We start from the raw sequence: 23,597 nt of genomic DNA, 5'->3' as shown, positions 1-23,597 counted from the left end.
TGCAGGCTGCTAAACTACGCGGACGACTTTGTCATCATCATAAAAGGAAGGGATGCGGCGCGCCTTGCACCCAAATGCTTAGACTGCATCAGTAAAGAGGCAAAACAGATTGGGATCAAACTCAACCCCTCAAAGTCAAAGGCCATGCCCATAAAAATAGCGAAGCCCAACATCCAACTCACAGTACAGGGCCAACCAATAGAATGGGTCGACACCTATCAGTATCTAGGAATCATCCTGGACACACACATGAATTTTAATGCTGAGGTCAAATACTTGAGAGAGCGAACTGCGGCCCGGACGGCAATCCTCAGGTCGCTAACCTCCCTTTCTGGAGGAGCCAATCTGCAAGTCCTTCGCACATACTATGTACAGGCAGTCAGATCAGTGATCGATTATGCCGCACCTGCACTCACAAATCTATCACACCAACAGTGGAAAAAGCTTGAAGTTGCCCAAAACAATGCTATGAGAGCTGCACTGGGAGCCCCCATGTGGACCAGGCTTGAAACTCTTAGACTGGAGACGGGTTTGCCCTCTCTACAAGAAAGAATATCACAAAGGACAGCTACAATTATCAGTAAGATAATTATTTCTTCTGATCCAATCCCAGTACGGCAGGCCTTGGTGGTTGGACTAGGCCAAAACAATGGAAACTCTTGGGTTGCAAGAGCAGGAAAAGTCCTAAACAGACTACATTTAAAAACATGATTCTTGATAGAGAGGGTGATCATCCACACCCAAATTACACTCCTTCCGCGCCATGGGAAGAGCCTACTTTCAAAATAGTAATAGAAAGTCTCCCAATGAAAAAGGCTGCCTATGATCCGACAATACTAAGGCGCATAATAGAAGAGCAAATGTATAGCATGGCAGTAGCAGGAGCCACCCACATCTTCACAGACGGATCGGTGGACACAGAAAATGAGAGTGCTGGCGCTGCTCTTTGCACGACCAGCGTTCAGGGATATTGGAGACTGGGAGGACTAGTATCATCAACCCAAACTGAGCTGTTTGCCATACAACAGGCATTCGCATATGTGATTGCACAAAACACTCAAAATGCAATCATACACACAGACTCAAAAGCTGCACTTCAAATACTAGGACAAAAACAGTGGAAAGATAATGTGGAAATAATTACCGCCATTTTGTATCAAGGAGCAGTCGCTAAAGGCAAAGGCCTCAACATAACTTTAAACTGGATCCCATCCCATATTGGAATCCCATTAAATGAAAAAGCTGATGAAATTGCTAAATTGGCAACTCGTCATCCAGTGATACATAAAACAATTCAACCCAGCCTAGAGAACATAAAAAACATCATCACCAAAAAACTCTCACATCTCAACAAAGCCTACCTGCACCAGAGAATAGCTGAAGGTTCGCCATCTGCAACATGGTATCTTCAGGCAACCAAGTTAGAAAGGTTAAATATCCCAAAAGGAATCCACAGGGAAATAGCAGTTAGGCTATATAGACTACGTCTAGGTTACAGATGCAACTGGGAGATTGGTGAACCCTGACAGAGAGAGTGCATCTTCTGCCAAACTGTCACAGAAAAGCCATTACTTCACTATCTTCTGGAATATGAAGCAACCAATGACCTTAGAAGAGCTTTAAGAGTTCCTGAATCATGCAGTGGCCACCCTGAAGCCATCAACACAGCCACTCTCCTGGTCAACAAAGGTGTCCAGCAGCTGGACACCCTCATAAAGACTGTGAAGCAGTATCCTCCCCCACGATAACAGCCTGATGGTTAAATGCAACCTCAGAATACTGAGAAAAAAAATTGTACCACTTACGGGCTATTCATGCCCGTGCCACCTCTTGGGTGGCTTAATCTTTATCAATCAATCAATCAATCAGTTCTATTCAGTTGTGTATTTGTAAACTAAAGTCTTTGAAAATGTAATAAGTTTTACGAAACGCGCTCGTGTCGCGTCAGACTAGAAATAAAAATGAATTTTGGAGAATTGATTTTTGATTTACCTCCAACAGTGAAAAGAAATGTACGAAAGATTGAGAAAATTTGTGTTAGAATTATTAATCTTACTTTTTCGGTCATATTTAATAATATATGTCTTCAGGAAAGACTGCTACCAAAATATACTAATATATATATATATATATATATATATATATATATATATATATATATATATATATATATATATATATATATATATATATATATATATATATATATTGAATATGACCGTCTTCTGTGTTGCCAACACAGAAGACAATGTCCAACATAACAGGCCAATTACACTGGATTAATCTTTGTGTTTAGATAGGAGATGCCTCGTATGGGCCAATAAGCCTTCTGCAGCCCCTATGTTTATCCCTTATGTATCCCCCCATGTTTTCACCTTCATTGTATTATCACCTGACCTAATGCGGGTATAAAATCAACTAGTATTGTAAGATCTGTTCACTTGAGAATGAACCATGGAGGTTCGAAACGTCGTGCAAATTATACAAATTAGTGTAATACACTCTATAGTAAATCACTTCTTTTCTTCACCTTAAAAGTACGAAAATGAGTTTTGGAGAACTCCTATTTCAATTAAGCCCTGATGCTAAGAAAATAGTTAGAGGGATAGAAGCCCTAAACCAGAAAATAATAAATACAGAATATGCGGTCATATTCAATGAAACATGTTTGAAAGAAAACCTGCTGCCAGTATACACCAATATATATATATATATATATATATATATATATATATATATATATATATATATATATATATATATATATATATATATATATATATATATATATATATATATATATATATATATATATATATATATATATATAATATATAGTGAGGGTACCACCTCTGGTGCCAATGTGAGGACCCATAGCCTCGGAGAAGAAAATAAAAAGTATTCAGAGGAGACCTTGTGGTCTCTCACTGAACACTAATATTATCCTCTCCTACCACCCCCATTCTTTTGTATACACACATATATATTTGCTTTATTTGAGCCTTGTTACAAAAAAGGAGTTACATATAGGTTACAAAGATGGTTATCATAGGTTGTCGAGTTCCTCCAGCTCCTCGGATGGCTGGCAGGAACCCTGGATGCAGTGCGCATTTCCCCTCTGTATCACCACGCTGAGGCGCTGGAAAAGAAAGCTCGCAGCTCTAGGGTCCCTTGTTGTTTCAATGAGCCTAGAACCCAGTTCCTTCAAAAAACTGGTAGCACTTTTACCCCAGGCGCCGAGTGTCTCAGAAGCAATGGGGACAAAATTGTAGTGGTGATCCAGTTCTCTATACTTACGGGATTTGGCTGCTTCCCTGTGGGTGGCAGCGCCACCTGGTTGTGCAACATTGAGGTTAATGTAGGTGTTAGCCAGGGTTGATACGCACGTGTAGTCCCATACCAACTGCTTGCCATACTTCCAGGGGTTCACTGTGATACCATCCGGGCGACCAATAAGAGCATCAGAGTTACGGGGCGTTAGGTAACGGGGCTCTCTTTCAGCTGGGCATCCAGCTGTGGTGAGGCTCCTCTTGATGATGTCGTTAACTTCACTGTGCCTCGAGTGCCATCCCCCTGTGCTTTCGCAGAGTAGGCCATGGTGGCCGTACCTGTCAGCCATCACCTCGCTGAAATACACCTATATCTGATGTGGATTGGGGCAGCAAGGCGAAGGGCCACAGCAATTCGGAGGGCGTGTGGTGTGAGACGCGTGCCAGTTGCCGACATTGGGGTTGCTAACAGGAAATCCCCTGCATGTGGAGCTGCTACTGCTGTGAGGCGAGCAATGTCGTGTTGTGTTGTTGCAGCACCCATGCACTCTGCAGTAACTTGGTCTACAATGGGGCCATCCCAGCTGGATTGCTTGTGGGCTTTGGGGATGATGGTTGAGATGATGGGCCTGCACGAGAGGCCCACTCTGTGGCACAGCGTGTAAAATTGGGATCATGTACACCTGCCAGGTGATGTAAGTTGGCAGGTAGAATTTCCTTCACAAGGTCGTCGGATGCTGATAAGGAGGACAGGAAGGCTGGAACAGCGATTTGTGTTGCTGTTCGAACTCCGAGGCCCCCAAGTCTTACGGGAAGAGAGGCTTGTTTCCACTGTAGGTCATCAAGAGAGAGGTTAAGGGCTTTTTCTAGCATTGATTTCAGTAACCGGTCATACTCACTTAGTTTTTGGCTGCTGTAAGATGGTGAACACCTCAGAAAGTAGGTTAACCTGGGGAGGGACAGACATCTGGTGATGAGGTAGAGTGCATCATGAGCATCAATATCCTCAATCCTCCCATCCATCTTCTTAAGGTCAGCGATTTTCTTATCAAGGACCTCATCGATGGCTTTCAACCCCAGGGGAGCTCCTAGGAGTGTGCTGTCTTCAGGTTTAGTTTTATGGATATTTGGTAGAAGACCCTCTATTCTCTCTACGGTGCCCTGGTTGGAACATATTATTTCACATTTAGAAGGGTTCAGGGTGAGGCCTAAAACTGCACCTTGCTCCTGGATTTTTCTGATGTCCTCCAGGAGGGAGTCTTGGGAACCAGCTAGGGTACCATCATCCAAGAACCAGATGTTAAGCTCGCTGGACAGGACCTCTGTGACTTGTTTGATGACTAAGCAGAAAAGGAGAGGAGCAAGGGGGTCACCCTGTTGGACGCCTTCTCGCGAGTCAATTTCATGTTCGCCAAAAAGTAGCTTAAGGTCCATACTGTAGCATGAATGTACAAAAGGGTAGAGGGAAGGGAAATGACTATGAACCGCACGGAGTACAGCATCCCTCCGCACCAAATTGAAGGCATTTTTGAAATCTAGCTTGATAAGGGCCTTTTCGTCTGTGATGTTGGCGATGAAGGCTCGAGCTGCATGGGCTGCCGCCTCACACCCTTGTGGAATACCGAACCCGAGCTGTTTTGGCTTCAGCATGTTAGCCGCTGCATCACTAACTGTTCTTGCAGCTGCCTTTGCGACGAGACGCCAGAGAGAATTGCCCACAGCTATCGGCCTGATCCCTCCATCCTTTTTCTTTAGAGCACAGAGAGATGCTCCAAAAAAGATAGGTCTTATGGTCGCTGGTATGTTGCCAGCTAGACATGTGTTGGTGAATCTGGTTAGTTCCACCAAGAGGTTCTTTGCAATGTCACCCAGTGCAGGGTTGAGCATTTGCTTGAGGTGGTTGGGTTTTAGTCCTGTGAACCCACCTGCTGATCCTGTTGGGAAGGACATGGCTGCTTTATGGACCACAGATTCAGCCACCCAGAGAGGTTCTGCTCCGGTAGCCCCCACTTGTACAATGTCGTCCTCACGCGGAGCCCTGGGTGGGTGTTTCCCTTAGGGCTTGAGCTGTTGCGGCATCTCTGTCGGCAATTGAGTCCTCACTGGTGATGACTCTTATTGCGCCAATAGTGTTTCCTTCTTCTATTTTCTTGGTGACTGATGTTCTGATTTTTGATGTCTCGGATATGCCACTGTTGCTCTTCCTGCCGTGGGTGTTTCTCGCGCGAGTGGGAAGGCGCACCTGGTTGTCCTCCCTGGGAATATCATTTATAGCTTTGAAGACTGAGGCAGCTAAGGTCTTGTCTCTCCTTGCAGGGGTGGCTAGACATATGTTGCCAAACAGTAGGAGGTTGTGCCATGCTTGGGTCGTTCCAGGAGAGTCGTTGACCTTTCTCAGGAGGGCAGATAATTTGGCTGCTGCATGGGGGCGGGCTGCTTTAGGGATGTGTTGCAAGGTTCTGGCTGATGTTGCTTTGATAGCTTCTAATACGTTTTCTGTGGGAATGAAGGTCTGGGAGGTGTTTTGCCTTATGGGCGGTGTGGGCGTATATATATATATATATATATATATATATATATATATATATATATATATATATATATATATATATATATATATATATATATATATATATGTCGTACCTAGTAGCCAGAACTCACTTTTTGGCCTACTATTCAAGGCCCGATTTGCCTAATAAGCCAAGTTTTCCTGAATTAATATATTTTTTCTAATTTTTTTCTTATGAAATGATAAAGCTACCCATTTCATTATGTATGAGGTCAATTTTTTTTTATTGGAGTTAAAATTAACGTAGATATATGACCGAACCTAACCAACCCTACCTAACCTAACCTAACCTATCTTCATAGGTTAGGTTTGGTTAGGTAGCCGAAAAAGTTAGGTTAGGTTAGGTTAGGTAGGTTAGGTAGTCGAAAAACAAATAATTCATGAAAACTTGGCTTATTAGGCAAATCGGGCCTTGCATAGTAGGCTGAGAAGTGAGTTCTGGCTACTAGGTACGACATATATATATATATATATATATATATATATATATATATATATATATATATATATATATATATATATATATATATATATATATATATATATATATATATATATATATATATATATATATATATATATATATATATATATATATATATATATATATATATATATATATATATATATTATTAAATATGACCGAAAAAGTAAGATTAATAATTCTAACACGAATTTTCTCAATCTTTCGTACATTTTGCTTCACTGTTGGAGGTAAATCAAAAATCACTTCTCCAAAATTCATTTTTATTTCTAGTCTGACGCGACACGGGCGCGTTTTGTAAAACTTATTACATTTTCAAAGACTTCACAAATACACAACTGATTAGAACTTGCGTTTCCCTGATTTTATATCTACATTTGAGTGAGGTGGGAAGGGTGATGTGGCATTACATTTGAGTGAGGTGGGAAGGATGATGTGGCATTAACACAAGACAGAACACTAGAGGATATTAATAGGGTATTAAAAGTATCAACACAAGACAGAACAGAAACAATGGGTATTGAATAGAAGTGTTTGTAGAAAGCCTATTGGTCCATATTTCTTGATGCTTCTATATTGGAGCGGAGTCTTGAGGTGGGTAGAATATAGTTGTGCAATAATTGGCTGTTGATTGCTGGTGTTGACTTCTTGATGTGTAGTGCCTCGAAAACGTCAAGCCGCCTGCCATCGCTGTATCTATCGATGATTTCTGTGTTGTTTACTAGGATTTCTCTGGCGATGGTTTGGTTATGGGAAGAGATTATATGTTCCTTAATGGAGCCCTGTTGTTTATGCATCGTTAAACGCCTAGAAAGAGATGTTGTTGTCTTGCCTATATACTGGTTTTTTTGGAGCTTACAGTCCCCAAGTGGGCATTTGAAGGCATAGACGACGTTAGTCTCTTTTAAAGCGTTCTGTTTCGTGTCTGGAGAGTTTCTCATGAGTAGGCTGGCCGTTTTTCTGGTTTTATAGTAAATCGTCAGTTGTATCCTCTGATTTTTGTCTGTAGGGATAACGTTTCTATTAACAATATCTTTCAGGACCCTTTCCTCTGTTTTATGAGCTGTGGAAAAGAAGTTCCTGTAAAATAGTCTAATAGGGGGTATAGGTGTTGTGTTAGTTGTCTCTTCGGAGGTTGCATGGCTTTTCACTTTCCTTCTTATGATGTCTTCGATGAAACCATTGGAGAAGCCGTTATTGACTAGAACCTGCCTTACCCTACAGAGTTCTTCGTCGACTTGCTTCCATTCTGAGCTGTGGCTGAGAGCACGGTCGACGTATGCGTTAACAACACTCCTCTTGTACCTGTCAGGGCAGTCGCTGTTGGCATTTAGGCACATTCCTATGTTTGTTTCCTTTGTGTAGACTGCAGTGTGGAAACCTCCGCCCTTTTCCATGACTGTTACATCTAGAAAAGGCAGCTTCCCATCCTTTTCCGTCTCGTAAGTGAAACGCAGCACGGAACTCTGCTCAAATGCCTCCTTCAGCTCCTGCAGATGTCTGACATCAGGTACCTGTGTAAAAATGTCGTCAACATACCTGCAGTATATGGCCGGTTTCAAGTTCATGTCGACTAAGACTTTTTGCTCGATGGTACCCATGTAGAAGTTTGCAAACAGGACACCTAGGGGAGAACCCATGGCGACCCCATCTACTTGCTTATACATGTGCCCATCCGGGCTCAAGAAGGGTGCCTCTTTAGTACAAGCTTGGAGTAGTTTCCTCAGAATACTTTCTGGCATGTCAAGAGGAGTACAGGCTGGATCACGATACACTCTGTCGGCTATCATTCCGATTGTCTTGTCCACAGGTACGTTGGTAAACAGCGATTCTACGTCCAACGAGGCTCTTATCCCTGTGGCCCGTGCGCCCCGCAGTAAGTCCACAAATTCCTTTGGAGACTTCAGGCTGAAGGCGCAAGGAACATAAGGAGTCAGCAGGCCGTTGAGTCGCTTCGCCAATCTGTACGTGGGTGTGGGTATCTGGCTAATGATTGGCCGAAGTGGGTTTCCAGGCTTGTGCGTCTTGACATTTCCATACGCATATCCAGGTTTATATTCCCCAATGATCTTTGGCAGGTGGAGTCCGGATTTCTTGGCGTTCACAGTTTCGATCAGTTTGTTGACCTTTGCTTTTAATTCGGCTGTAGTGTCCTTCGTTACCCTTTGGAACTTAGTTTGGTCAGAGAGTATGATGTTCATTTTCGCCAGATATTCGTCTTTTTTAAGAATGACATATATTGGCGACTTGTCACCTCTCCAGACAACTATCTCCTTGTTCTCACGAAGGCTTTTAGCTGCCGCTCTCAGCTCGGGGGACAGTATGGTGCTTCTGTAGTTGCCTCGATTCTTTCCTCCTTCTGCAATAAGTTCTGCTTGTAAGGTATCTTTGGTAGTGACCTTCTTTTGTGTCTCGAGGTCGAATATGTCGTCCAACAGAATTTCCAACTCCACTTTCCGGGCCATTTCACTCGGTCTGGACATAACATGACAGTTTATGCCCAGATTTAGGAGAGTGACTTGGTCCTCAGTGAGGTTAATTCCTGCAAGGTTCAGGAAGCCATCTCTTGGTCGTGGAATTGCCATAGGTCCTCCATATAATGTTGTTAGTTTCTTGATAATCCTTGTTTCAGTGCTGAGGTGATGTTGGTCTGTGAGGATGTCGAGGTGTTGTTCAATGCGGGTACGGATACTATGGTCGATGTTGCTATTTCTCCACTCGTTTGTAGCATGAAGTAGTTGCGTTTTGTTGTCTTTGATTTCATTCTCTGCCTTGTATATCTGATCACGAATCAGATCCTGGCGATATTTTATCGTGAAGGCTTGATTCCTTGCTGCTGGGTCGTGCACTTTAACATTAGTATATTGTTATACCTCGACATCCTCACAGACCAACATCACCTGGTGTGTTAGCCAGGGTGGTGACAAAGGCGTCCAGTAGCCCTGGTGTGCTAGCCAGGGTGGTGACAAAGGCGTCCAGTAGTCCTGGTGTGCTAGCCAGGGTGGTGACAAAGGCGTCCAGTAGCCCTGGTGTGCTAGCCAGGGTGGTGACAAAGGCGTCCAGTAGCCCTGGTGTGCTAGCCAGGGTGGTGACAAAGGCGTCCAGTAGTCCTGGTGTGCTAGCCAGGGTGGCGGCAAAGATGTCCAGTAGTTCTGGTGTGCTAGCCAGGGTGGCGACAATAGTGTCCAGTAGTTCTGGTGTGCTAGCCAGGGTGGTGACAAAGGCGTCCAGTAGCCCTGGTGTGCTAGCCAGGGTGGTGACAAAGGTGTCCAGTAGTCCTGGTGTGCTAGCCAGGGTTGTCTTGAGGTTATCTTGAGATGATTTCGGGGCTTTAGTGTCCCCGAGGCCCGGTGCTCGACCAGGCCTCCACCCCCAGGAAGCAGCCCGTGACAGCTGACTAACACCCAGGTACCTATTTTACTGCTAGGTAACAGGAGCATAGGGTGAAAGAAACTCTGTCCATTGTTTCTCGCCGGCGCCCGGGATCGAACCCGGGACCACAGGATCACAAGTCCAGCGTGCTGTCCGCTCGGCCGACCGGGTCCCGACCGGGTGGTGACAATAGTATCCAGTTCTCCTTATGTGCTCCCCAGGGTAGTAATTGAGGGAGGCCCCTCCTTCCATGCCTCACTGACGCAGAATCAGCCAATGTATTTCTCCAGCAAGAGGCTTCAGAGAGGCAGGAGAGAGGGTGGTGTTGCAGAGTCAGCATCATGCAGATTACAAGGATGTGTTGCGGAGGGAGGGAAGAGATTAAGGAGCATAATAATGGAAGGGGGAGATGGAAGAGAAGGTGAGAGCGAGGAGGGATGAAGGAAAACTGGCTAGGTGCTCAAATTGCATTGATAAGGTTATATAAATAATACAGGAAAATAACACATGTTGTACTATTAATTTTGTGGATTGGGCAGGCAAGAAGGCAACATCCAAACCTGAACATCCCCAGGTCTAGTACAGTACATATATATGTAGTAAATTAGGCCTAAAATGGTGAATATTATTAAGTCAAATATTGCTTAATTAGGCCTAGGGGCATGTTAAGTTGTATAGTTAAAGTTCCAGGTTTTAGCATCGGCTTAGTGGTATTGCAATATTTCAAAATGTGAGCTTTTGGGGTACAACAATCCATACTTGAATGTTCACCAATAGTCACCGTGATTACTGTAATATCTATTGTGGAGGGGGTGTTACAATTGAAGTCTTAAGGAAATCGCCTGGTAACACTTCTCCACTCTGATGTATTTCCTCTGATTGCTGCCTAATTTTCTGTCAGAAAATTGTGTGTATGTGTGTCCAAAACACACACACATACACTTACCGCAGAAACACATTTATCTAAGCATTTTAAAACACAGAATTGTGATGAAAAGGTTGTGGAGACCGTCCATCTCCTTGCTGTGCTGTACCGCTCCTGAGGGTTGTCAACTCTGGCCAGCTCATGTGGACTTTCTGGGCCTAAAGCACATTTGGAGGGTGGAGGGAGGGGGGGGAGTTGATGTTGCATTAGGCTAGGTATATATGTAGGGGTCCTGTGGTAGCGGCCGTCGCGCTGGTCGTTTAGCATGGTAGCCTAGCCATTGTGGAGGGTGGCTGGAGGATGGGGGGTTCATTGGTTGGGGTTTAATGTGGCAGATGGTGGTTGAGGAAGGGGGAAGAAGGTTGGTGTGTGTGACGACATGGTGCTCTTTCCCCATGATTCAAGACGCCATGCTGCAGCCCTATTTTGCTGCACTTCATATTAATCATTCGTTATCACTGTATAAAGTTATATATCTTGCACTCCTTATTTCGTTATTTTACTGTAGGATTGATTATTTGTCGTTGCTTAGTCGCTAGGGGGCCTGAGGTAAAGTTTAAAATAAACAATATAATTAATCAATCAAAAAAGAATTCTTGAAATCTACCTTTAACAAAGATAACAATTTAAAAATATATATATTATAAAAACACATAATTTAAGTGAACAAAATAGAAAACAACTAAATGCTAATCACATTAAGTGGCCAAGCAAAGTAGCAAATTTCCATAAATAGTAAATTTACGAGCACTTATTTGCCGATTACCAGAAGAAAAAAACAATAATACTTGGAAGTCATATTAAATAACACAAAATACTCAATATTACTACAAGTAACATTTATAAACTTAAAATCGAACAATACAATGTATTTTGTATGTATTTGTATTTTCAATGTATGTTTCTATGTATAAGTTTCAAGTGAAAGAAACATATAAATGAGAAATACTTCAACTTAAGAGTGGAAACTAAAGAGAGTAGGCTAGAAATTAAATATTAAAGTTGCTCGGTGTAGTCGTGTTTACTCAATGCGGGACGATTTGCTTTAATATACAATAACTCCATTAATCTTAGATCAATGTAACCACACCTGAAATTATTTGTAATTTAGAAGTTTGACTCTTTGAGAGGATGATCCTTTCTTGTGAAAAATGATCTTTAATTTCATAAAAAGATGGATCGAAATGAGGAGGAGACCAGTGCTATAAAATACTCCTATATTCCAACATCATTATTTTAGTTCTTAATTAACCTACCAATATATCTTACATTACAGCTACAATAGATGTGTTAGTAAATGATACTGGAATGCACAGGAGTGGGAAGAATGTTCTTATATTTATAGTAAGAAGCAATTGTGGTAGAACTTTTAAATAATAAATTTAAAATCTGTCTGGGGATTGTATTGTTAAAACAGTTTACTGCATTGATTTAAAAAAGAGAAGCTAATTAACCCATAGTACAGTAATTTAATATATAATAATGTCTCTTCACTGTAGAAGTCTTAGGGATGGAACAAAATTTACACTGAAAAAGACTGACTCAGGACCAGGTGTTCTGTACAGATAAAAAAAAAAATTATCCTAATTTTACCTATTTAATCATATATTGGTACCTGTTAGTTTCAAATTGGCTAATTTTATGGTGCCATGTCTGGAATTTTTAAAATTTATATGTATACTGCAGGAAATCGCCTGATCACGTGAAGAAGATCCTTTGTGTCCTCTCACGCCAATATTTTCATTTGTTTAGAAAAAAACAATATTTGCGTAAGAATTGTAATTTTATTTTTAAACCAGGAATTTGTAGAAAATATGTGAATGGTAATTTTTATTGTATAAAGAACTCTCACGCACATTATAAAATTATAGGATTACTTGAATTCTCAGCTTTCCAGTATAATTTTAACTGCTAAGTGTGAGGTAAGTATTTTTTCTTTCTTTATGTTAAACAGGTTAATAATAATGGTTTCAATACTTCTCTTTAATGAAAAACAAATGTACACTAAGGGTTGACCTTAATTTTGATTCTTTTGCTCCTGATTTATTTAAATGCAATTAAATTAGAATTTTTCTTAAAATTCTTTGTGCAATTTTGATACTGAAATAAAATATTTTTTTTTTTTGTGAAATGATGGTAACCCTGTCCATCTTTTACAAATCTTAAAATATTTTTTGCTTCTTATATTTTTCCCTTCCCAAGTTTGTCAAGTACCTGTAAGAATCTATCATTAACTTAAAGTTGACATCAGGTTTAAGTTCATGTCGCCACCCTGGGAGGGAGCCGGTCGGCCGAGCGGACAGCACACTGGGCTTGTGATCCTGTGGTCCTGGGTTCGATCCCAGGCGCCGGCGAGAAACAATGGGCAGAGTTTCTTTCACCCTATGCCCCTGTTACCTAGCAGTAAAATAGGTACCTGGGTGTTAGTCAGCTGTCACGGGCTGCTTCCTGGGGGTGGAGGCCTGGTCGAGGACCGGGCCGCGGGGACACTGAAAAGCCCCAAAATCATCTCAAGATAACCTCAACACTTTCTGAGCCCCTAAAGTCTCATATATATAAACAAGTAGACAGTTTCGACATGGGGTCACAACTCGGTGCATTTTCTGTAAAAGTTTACATGGGGTCCAGTTGAACAGTACGTCCTTGTTGATGTGAATTTAAAACTTGTCGTCACTGTAGAAACGGTCATGACATTCTTGCAGGTTCTTGACACTGTGCACATGCTACTGCTTAATAATTTTTCTAATGCTTTGTTGAAATGGATTATAACCAGAATCATGAAGATAAGTGAAGCCGGGCTAATTAATAAGTGGTTAAATCAATTTTACACAAATTATTCCTTCTGTTCCAATCTGCCAACCAAGGTTGCCTTCCAGACTTCACTCTCAAATTGTTAACATCAAGGTAATGTGTACTTTAATAATGATTATATAATTTGCCATAATTTTATATGAATATATGTAAATTCTCTATTTCTGTAGCTAATACGATCTTTACTTAAACATAATTACGTATTCATCTTCAATATAATTCTTGCAGGGCATGTTCCTTGTACTGGTGTGCGGCCTTGCTCTGAGTCTGGGTGTACTTGGTATGGAAACTCTTGTGTAGTCATCCATCTCCTGCATGGTAGTGAAACTCCTGTATGATTATGAAGCGTGTGTATGACCATCCAGCTTCTGTATGATGGGCGATTTTCGCTTTGATTTTGGAGCTCTTGTATGACTCTTATCGCACATGGTGTAATATAGGTTGTCATACATATTTCCCTTCACTATTATGCTTGACGTATCATTATTATGCTTGGCGTATCATTATTATGCTTAATGTATCATTATTATACATTACTTGAGTACTTATAACAGCCTAATATCTACCATGTAACCTAATATGAGAATGAATTATAAACATGTTCCTTATCTTGACTGAATAATTTCTAATTGAATAAATCAGACAATTATGTTTTGGTCTGGTAATTAAATTTTTTAACGAATATATTCTTTAATTGCTGTTAAGTTGACGAAGTAATTCATTTACCTATAGGTGACATATAGGTATTTATTTAGGTATTGATTTAGGTAAAATCAACAAGTGACATGAAGCTGGAGTAGGTACGTCGTGATTTTGCTAAAGGCAAAAATCTCTACTAAAGTCAATTTAACAGTGTCCTTCCTGAAATCTTCCATTCCATTCCGGAATTAGTTGACTGACTACTTTAAAAGGGAATATAAACTAACATTTCTGCCGTCATAGTTATAGAAGCTCTGTTTTGGTTGATGGTTTCATTGACATAAAAGAATGTTATTTCGAGGAGGACTAATATTTCTTGAACATACAACCCTCACTGACATTCTTTGTTGACATACACTCTCCCACATTCGTGACTACCTCGTCACGCATGTGGGAATACTGAAGTCTATATTTTAACCTAGGAAACACAATCTAGGTTGTGTTTCAAGTTATGAGTGGCTTCATAAGTAGCATATGTACAAAACAATGGCTAACACCTCCTCTGAAACTGATGTACACAAGATAGTTAAGCATGATGATATATGTAAACTGAACTAAACTGAACGACACTCTGGATAAACAAATACGACAAGAACTTGTGACATTTTGTATGCTGTCAGTCGGTGAAGATCTCACAGTTTTATATAGAAACTCTTGATGAACATGAACAATAACAGGAACAATAATATTATGCGCGAACTACTATAATAGGATTGACAGCGTAAATAAATAAATTTTGGTAATCTGTGTTTAGACAACATTTCAATGCCATTCTATTTTTTGTATGCTAATTTTTATCACTTGCACATGATTTATAGTCATTCGTGTATGTTACACGATGTACAAAGGTTACCTATTAAACCTTTATGGCAAATTAGTTTTTGGAATTTTTAATATCCTTTATCAATTGATTCACAGTAAATACTTTGTCACGCAGGTCACAGATCAATCTATCATGAGGATATCTTGATGTAATTTCGGGGCTTAGCGTCCCCGCGGTCTGGTCGTCGACCAGGCCTTACTTTTTTGTTTTCTGTTACACACCCCCAGGAAGCAGCCCGTAGCAGCTGTCTAACTCGAAGGTACCTATTTACTGCTAGGTAACAGTTGCATTAGGGTGAAGGAAATTTTTTGCCCATTTGTCTCCGCCGCCACTGTAGATCGAACCCGGATCCTTAGAACTACGAATCTGAACCACTGTCCACTGAGCTATCAGATAGGCACTACGTTTCCCCAGTTCGTTAACAGACACTGACGCTTCTTTTGTTTATTGAGATTTTTATAATGTGTAACTGATGCTGCTTTGTTTATTGAGATTCTTATAATGTGTAACTGTCTTGCCTATATTTGGTTATGTAAATGAACACATTGTGTACATCTGCACCCGGATCATGGAGAATATCATTCACTTGGCAATAATTTGGTGTGAAAAGTTAATGATGACAACGGTTGCTTCAACAACAGGTGGGACCCTATTGACGTGCACTTTTCCCATGTTAGGTCATACTGTCGAGGCTTTGGGTTAGGAGGAAAAGTTTGTATGAATTATTTCCGGTTACCAAGATAAACTGTTCGACTACATTTATGTGCTGCTGTTGCATATTAGTTTGAAACTAGTACTTAAAAAGGTTCAACCTTTTTTTAGTTTTTGTCTTCCTCTATTGCTAGTCTTACGTATTTAATGTGATCACTATGTTTCTCCACTTAATCTTTTAGGATTTTCAAATTTGTTTATATTTTGTATATGTTTGTATACCTTGTAAGGACCTAGAACTTTCCTTATATTTTTGCGTGAATCCTGACTAATTCTAGTTAATAATCGTTATTACTGATAAAGAGTACTGTCCTGCTAGGCTTGGTTTTTTGCAATTCTGTATTCCTGTAGATTCTTCTTCCTTGGCTCGTTTAAACATTATTTGTGTTTTCAATATTTTAATTGTACATAATTCCCAGAGTTACAAAGAAGAGCAGGAGGAACAATAATTACATTAATATAGTTACTTGCACACATCTCAAGTTGGAATTTGGTTGACTCAGTACAATGTGACAAGTTCTCGTCAATAATATGTATGCTGATGGATATATAGAAGACATTATTAAATTAAGGTAAACCGTCATGATACCACGAATGAAACGGCCAACGCTATTGTTTTTCTGCCCCCCATCCATTAAATTATTCTACTTTTTTCGCGATGACTCTCAAAACATAGGTAATTGCACTAAAACCGTATTGATAGAAACATGACTCGTACTGCCACTTGCCAGAAGACAGAGTTAGGAATCTATTATTCGAGCAAGTTACACTGCCAACATCATCATGAAGAACTACCCGACACCAAACCAAAGCACCTTGAAACAGAAGAATGTCGTTTATTCCTTGACAAGCCCCACTTGAGGACTATCAGCTGCTATGACAATGTCTAAGTATACTGGCTAGGCGAGAACTTATACTTTAAGGCACCTGTTAAGGTACAAACAATGTGACTCAATCAAAGAAATGAATGTTTCATCACACAATAAGATCGTCACCAGAAATATCGAAGCCAACGACACCGAAATATAGACTGATATAAAGACAGATACAACGACGCAGGAGGATTAGACATTGGCGAAGACCTACATATCAAACAATCTAAACAACCTATTAACCAGCCAGCTCAGTCACGTAGATTCTACATTCGTAATGATCAAGAAAGCATACCCAGTACACACTGCCTACACCAACATGAGATCCAAAAATTAAAGAATAAGAAGGCTCCGTGAGTATACTTCACCTCAGCTTTCTCGATTATAAATGCAGTTGATGTAGCATCTTGTCATACGGGCTATTCATGCCCGTGCCACCTCTTGGGTGGCTTAATCTTTATCAATCATCAATCATCGTGTCATCACAACTAATGATTACATTTCCTCCAAACATATACCACTTACGGGCTACTCATGCCCGTGCCACCTCTTGGGTGGCTTATTCTTCATCAATCAATCAACCACCTTAGCCTTCCCGAACGTTGACAGCATCAATAAAACATCTTCAAGTAAGTAATTATCAAAGAAGTATTAGAATTATCAAGGGAAAGCGCCAAGCCATTACGACTTTATAGCACTTAGAAGGGATCAGGATAAGGATTTGGGGATGGGACGGAAGGGAAGGAATGGTTCCCCAACCACTTGGACGGTCGGGGGATTGAAACGCTGACCAGCATGAAGCGAGACCGTCAGCCTCTACCGTCCAGCCCAAGTGGTTGGGTGCATCAAAAGGAAGGCACCAAGCCGGGGAGGCTATGTAGCACCGTCAAAAGTGTGGGTTATTCAAAAGGTGTTAAATATCACTAAGGATGCCAATATGAGAACAAAAGCGCATAAGGCGAACAACATCAAAGGCATCCGATTCACACAAGGATACTATCGAGGGACAGGTGACCGCGAGGGAAAGTTGGAAAGCAAGACGCACGCAATATCCTGGAAGTCAGGACACTCAACAAGGATATGCACGACTGTAAGAGGGACAATGCAATTCGAACAATAAGGAACAGGACGGCGCTCCATTAAGTGCCCGTGAGTTAAGCGGGTATGGCCAGTACGTAATCTCAACAGAGGTTACGTATAGAGGTTTCCCACTGCTGATTACGGCTGTAGGAGGAAGGCCATGGGGACAAACTACCCTTAAGAGCACGCAGCTTGTTACTAGTAATAGAACAGCAACGACACTGCTAACGGGTAAGGATTGAAGAATAAATAACTGGATAGAAGTCAATATAAGGGATACCTTTACGGGAGATGGAACAGGCGCGAATAGCTTCCTTAGCAGCAGCGTCTGCACGCTTATTTAAGAACAAACCACTTAAGAACACAATACATGGCTGGGAACCCAGCAAAACTTGACTGTCTTAAATCTGCTGGCGATAAGCAACATCCAATATTGAATTTCGACGACCTCACGATGAACAGGATTAAAGGACTCCAGAGCCATGAGGGCACTGCAAGAGTCAACTACAACAACAAAGGAAGAATTACAGCGAGAAAACGGTTGACAAAGAGCAAACAAAATTGCATAAAGTTCAGCCATGAACACGTTAGTCTCTGGAGGCAGTTTTGTTTGCTATAGGTGCATTCAAGAAACACAACAAAGTAGCCTACACCGTCAGCAGACTTGGACCCATCTGTGAAGACGGAGATGGAGCGGGAGTGTGAAGAAAAGTGAGCAAGGAAAAGGCGTTTCAGGACTGTAGAAGGGATAAAAGCCTCAGTCATGCAGGTGAAGGTTCTACAAAGCTTAGGATGAGGGTACCTCCATGAGGGCAAGGACGTAATGACACAAGGAGAAACATTTTCAACACGAACCGAGAGAGAACCTTACAACCGTACAGAAAGGGGAAGGTGGTGAAAGGGAACAGGGCCCACAGGATGGGTAACGATCAAAGAACGACATAAGCGAGAGTAAGGGTGTTGTAAGGACCTCGCAAAGTAGCGAAGACAATAGCGATCCCTGTGATCCTTTGGAGATAGGATGCCGGTCTCAAGATACTAGCTCAGGGTAAGGGTCGAACGAAATGCACCAGAGCTAAGACGGAGCCAAGTATAATGAAGAGCATCAAGACGAAGAGTTGAGGAAGAGGCAGACGAGTAAGCAGGACAGCCATAATCGAGTTTAGACAGTACAAGAGAGGAATGTGCAGAAAGGAGCTTGTGCCTATTAGCTTCCTAGGAAGTAAGGGACAAGACCCTAAGTAAGTTAAGGGCCTTAGAGCATTCAACACGGAGATAGGTGATATGAGGTGACCAGGTCAAGCGAGTGTCAAAGATTAACTCCAGAAGTTTAGCAGAATCCTTACACGAAAGAGAATTATCATAAAGCGACAGAGGGGGGTCGAACGACGATCTGCTTCCGAGTAAAGGTCACATCACAAGTCGTAGCCGGAGAGAACTTAAAGCCATGATTGGTGGCCCAGGACCCCACGGCATCAATTGCAAGTTGAAGCCGCCGTGGGAAGAAAGGTGTCATCACCTTGACAGCAGAGGTAAGATCGTCAACATAAGGAGCGGAAAAACATATCAGAAGGAAGGAAAGAAAGAAGACCACTGAGGGCAACCCGGAAAAAAGGGAGTAGTGCTCAGAACACTACTTTGGGGCACACCTTCATATTGCCAAAAGAGGCAGAGAGAGGTGGTACCAAGCCGCTCTCGAAAGGAACGACGAGAAAGGAAGCTCTAGAGGAAGAGAGGCAGACTACCAATGACAGAATGGAGGAGGCAGATTGGAGTTGGGACAGAATATGGTACCGCCAAGTGGTGTCATGCCTTTTCCAGGTCAAAAAGGACAGCAACAATGAAGGTCTTGGCAGCAAAGGAAATACAAATACAGACCTCCAAGTTCACTAGGATATCAGTCGTGCTGCGACACTTGCAAAAGCCAATTTGAGGAGAGGAGAGGAGGTGATAGCTTCCAAAAACCACATCAGACGGGCATTGACCATATGCTCAGAGTTTGCAGACGCAACTCGTGAGAGCAATGGGGTGGAAGTCTTTAGAGGATGACATTAGAGAACCAGGTTTCCGAATAGGAAGAACAATTGCCTCTAGCCAGTCCTCATGGACTGACGACGACTCCCAGACACGGTTATAAACACTCAGTAAAAACTGAAATTTGCATGGAGGGAAATGGCGAAGCATATCATAATGAATATCAGAGCCCTCCGCCGTAGAACTGCAGAGGGCCAGGGCTGACTGGAGTTCTGAGAGAGAAAGAAAGAATCGTTATAAGGAAGCTGAAGAGAAGTGTAAAAAACTAAGGGAGAAGATTCAAGAAGGGGCTTACGAGTAAGGAAAGAAGGAGGAAGAAGAGAGCTGGAGCTACAACCCGTTCTCGCAAATTTAATAAGTCAATATTGACTTATTAGTTGCGTGCATAGGTGACATACTAAACATAATAGTTTCCCTTGAAAAGCTTCATAGAAAATACCGACCTTACCTAACCTACTTAGTATGTTAAAATAAGCATCTTATAGCTTCGTAATTACAATTGTTACTTAACCTATTATAGGTATAGGTTAGATAATAATTGTAATTACGAAGCAATAAGATGCTTATCTTAACATACTAAGTAGGTTAGGTAAGGTCAGTGTTTTCTATGAAGCTTTTCAAGGGAAACTTATGTTAAGTATGTCACCTATGCACATATTTAGTAAGTCAATATTGACTTATTAAATTTGCGAGAACGGGTTGGGAGCTAACAGACAAAAAGTGAGAACCCAGTTCGGTCACGACAGACAACGGATCCGCCCCAATACAACCACGGAGGTGAAGGACTGGCAAGACATTTTTCAAGTTTTTCATGTTTTTCTTTTTTTTAGGTAAAAATATTCGAATATACTAATATTTCAATACTACTTCAGGCTTGCTCACGATATGTGACTTGTCCTACAATTCTAAGAATTTCCCATAATTTTGCGTTTTTAATCAAGCTTCTCTCATTATGTTTTGTACTAAAATTCATCGAATTTATTAATATTTTGACGTTTATCATACTTTTACCCTCTGTGTAATTTGAACCACATCTCAACGATTTAGGCAATATTTTGCCATTTTTCCACGTTTTTAAGAATTTTCAGTTTATTGTTATTAATTCATTAAATATACGATAAATATGATGCAAATACATAATTAATTGCAATATCACATGAAATAAATTCTTTTCAATCAACCATTTGAGCCTCGTTAAAATAGTGAGTAAGAAATTGATTAGGAGAGAAACCCTGTTTTTATTGCATATTTCGACGTTTTAGCCTGATTAGAGTTGTTTTACATGTACATCTCCTTTCGGTAATATAAACGGAAATTCAGCGTCATTTTAGTTAATTCTAATGAAAATATGTTGATTTTTATCGTTTGTAATGAAAACAACATTTTCATATGCCTTATTAATGATCTAAATAACACGAAACCTATCTTTATGATTTGAAGTAAAAATCCTCAATTTTGGTACTATAATGACTTTTTCCATGTTTTTCATGTTGTGTGATTTTCGGTAAAAATATTTGAATTTTCCAATATTTCGATACTACTTCAGGTTTTCTCCGGATCTGTGATTGTGCCTGAAAATCTTAGAATTTCGCATAATATTGCGGCTTTAGCAAGTTTTCCTGCATTTTTGTTTTGTACTAAAAATCATCGAATTTAGCAATTTTTTAACGTTTATCATTCTCTTTTTCTTTGTGTGATTTGAACCAAATATTAACGATTTATGCAATATTTTGCCGTTTTTCGGCGTTTTCAAGAATTTTCTGTTCATTGTTATTAATTCATTAAATATACGATATATATGATGCAAACACGTAATTAATTGCAAATTCACATTAAATACATTTTCAGTCAACTACTTGTACCTGGTTAAAAGAGCAAGTAAAATATTGATTAGGAGAGAAACCCTGTTTTTTTATACATATTTCGACATTTCAGCCGGATTAGAGCGGTTAATGAGTATCTTCTTTAGGTAATATAAACAGAAATTCAGGAACATTTTAGTTAATTCTAATGAAAACACATTGATTTGTATCGTTTGTATTGGAAACATTTTCATATGATTATTAACGATCTAATTAACACGAAACCTATCTCTATGATTTTATTTAAAAATCCTCGATTTTGATAATATAGTGAATTTTTCAAGTTTTTCATGTTGTGTGATTTTAGGTAAAAATTTTCGAATTAAATAATATTTCGATACTATTTCAGGTTTTCTCACGATATGTAATTTGGCCTAAAAATCTTAGAAATACGCATAATATTGCGTTTTTACCAAGTTTGTTTCATTTTGTTTTGTACTAAAAATCATCGAATTTAGCAATATTTTGACGTTTTTCATCATTTTGTCCTATGTGTGATTTGAACCAAATATCAACAATTTATGCAATATTTTGACGTTTCTCATCGTTTTTTCCTTTGTGTGATTTGAACCAAATATCAACGATTTATGCAATATTTAGCCGTTTTTCCACGTTTTTAAGAATTTTCAGTTTATTGTTATTAATTCATTACATATATGATATATATGATGCAAACACGTAATTAATTACAAATTCACATTAAAATACATTTTTTTCAATCACCAATCTGTACCTTGTTAAAATAGCGAGTTAGATATTGATTAGGTTAGAAACCTTTCTATTATTGCATATTTCGACGTTTCAGCCGGATTAGAGTGATTTTATGTGTACATCTTCTTTTAGTAATATAAACGGAAAATCAGTAACATTTTAGTTAATTCTAATGATTACACATTGATTTTTAACGTTTGTAATGGAAGCAACATTTTCATTTGCCTTATTAATGATCTAAATGCCACGAAACCTAGCTCTTTGATTTAAAGTAAAAATCCTCGAATTTGGTAATATAGTGACTTTTTTTAAATTTTTTATGTCGTGTGATTTTAAGTAAAAACATTTAAATTTACTAATATTTAGATACTACTTCAGGTTTTCTCACGATATGTGATTTAGCCTACCAATCTTAGAATTTCGCATAATATTGCTTTTTAGCAAGTTTTCTTGCATTGTGTTTTGTACTAAAAATCGTCGAATTTAGCAATATTTTGACGTTTATCATCGTCTTTTCCTGTGTGTGATATGAATCAAATATCAACGATTTATGCAATATTTTTTCGTTTTTCCAAGTTTACAAGAATTTTCAGTTTATTGTTATTAATTCATTATATATACAATAAATATCCCAGCAAACACAAATCGTATAGAAAACGTTCATCTATCTCTTCCCATAGGTGTAGGAATGACTTGCATTGAGTATGGTGCAGGAGAGCCTTTGAGAACTTTTAATCCAAAAATCCAAACACATAGGTTTTATAATAAATTGTTTTTCTACAACTATTTTGTTCCTAATGCATTAACAAATAGTTTTTACATGTTTAAATATATATGTTATGGAGTTTTTTTGTAAAATTCATTAATAAATTGTGAATGATATTTAATGGCTGAATGAAACCTTCAAAAACAATTTAGTTTTTCTATGATCAGAAAAAGTAGTTTTCTAAATTTTCTAAAAATCGCTCTTTTTAACACAATTTCACTCTTTATGTATTCCACTAAACACTAATATCATGTTTAAATATAAAATGTATGTATTATTCCCTAAAATAATTTATATAAATTGTAAATGTTGCTCAATAGCGGTGTGAAAGATTCTGAAGACTTTTTGTTGTCCTGCATTCTCAATGTTTACATGTTTACATTCTCTGAAGTACAGTTGTCAAGGCTGTGTCCTTCACTTTCACCACAGATTCTTACACTCATCTGCATGCTCAACTATAATTGTTTCCATACTGAATCTCCATGGACATTTGTATCCAAAATGAAACCAACGTGGTTTCCTTCAGCACCTTCAGCAGCCAGCACATTTGCTCATTCATTTCCACAGATTCCACACTTTCAAGGAGGAGGAGGGCAAGAAGGAAGGATG

The sequence above is a fragment of the Procambarus clarkii genome, chromosome 30 (assembly GCF_040958095.1).
Source record: "Procambarus clarkii isolate CNS0578487 chromosome 30, FALCON_Pclarkii_2.0, whole genome shotgun sequence".
In the NCBI taxonomy this organism is placed as follows: Eukaryota; Metazoa; Arthropoda; class Malacostraca; order Decapoda; family Cambaridae; genus Procambarus; species Procambarus clarkii.
Note: the sequence above shows the minus strand (reverse complement) of the source record.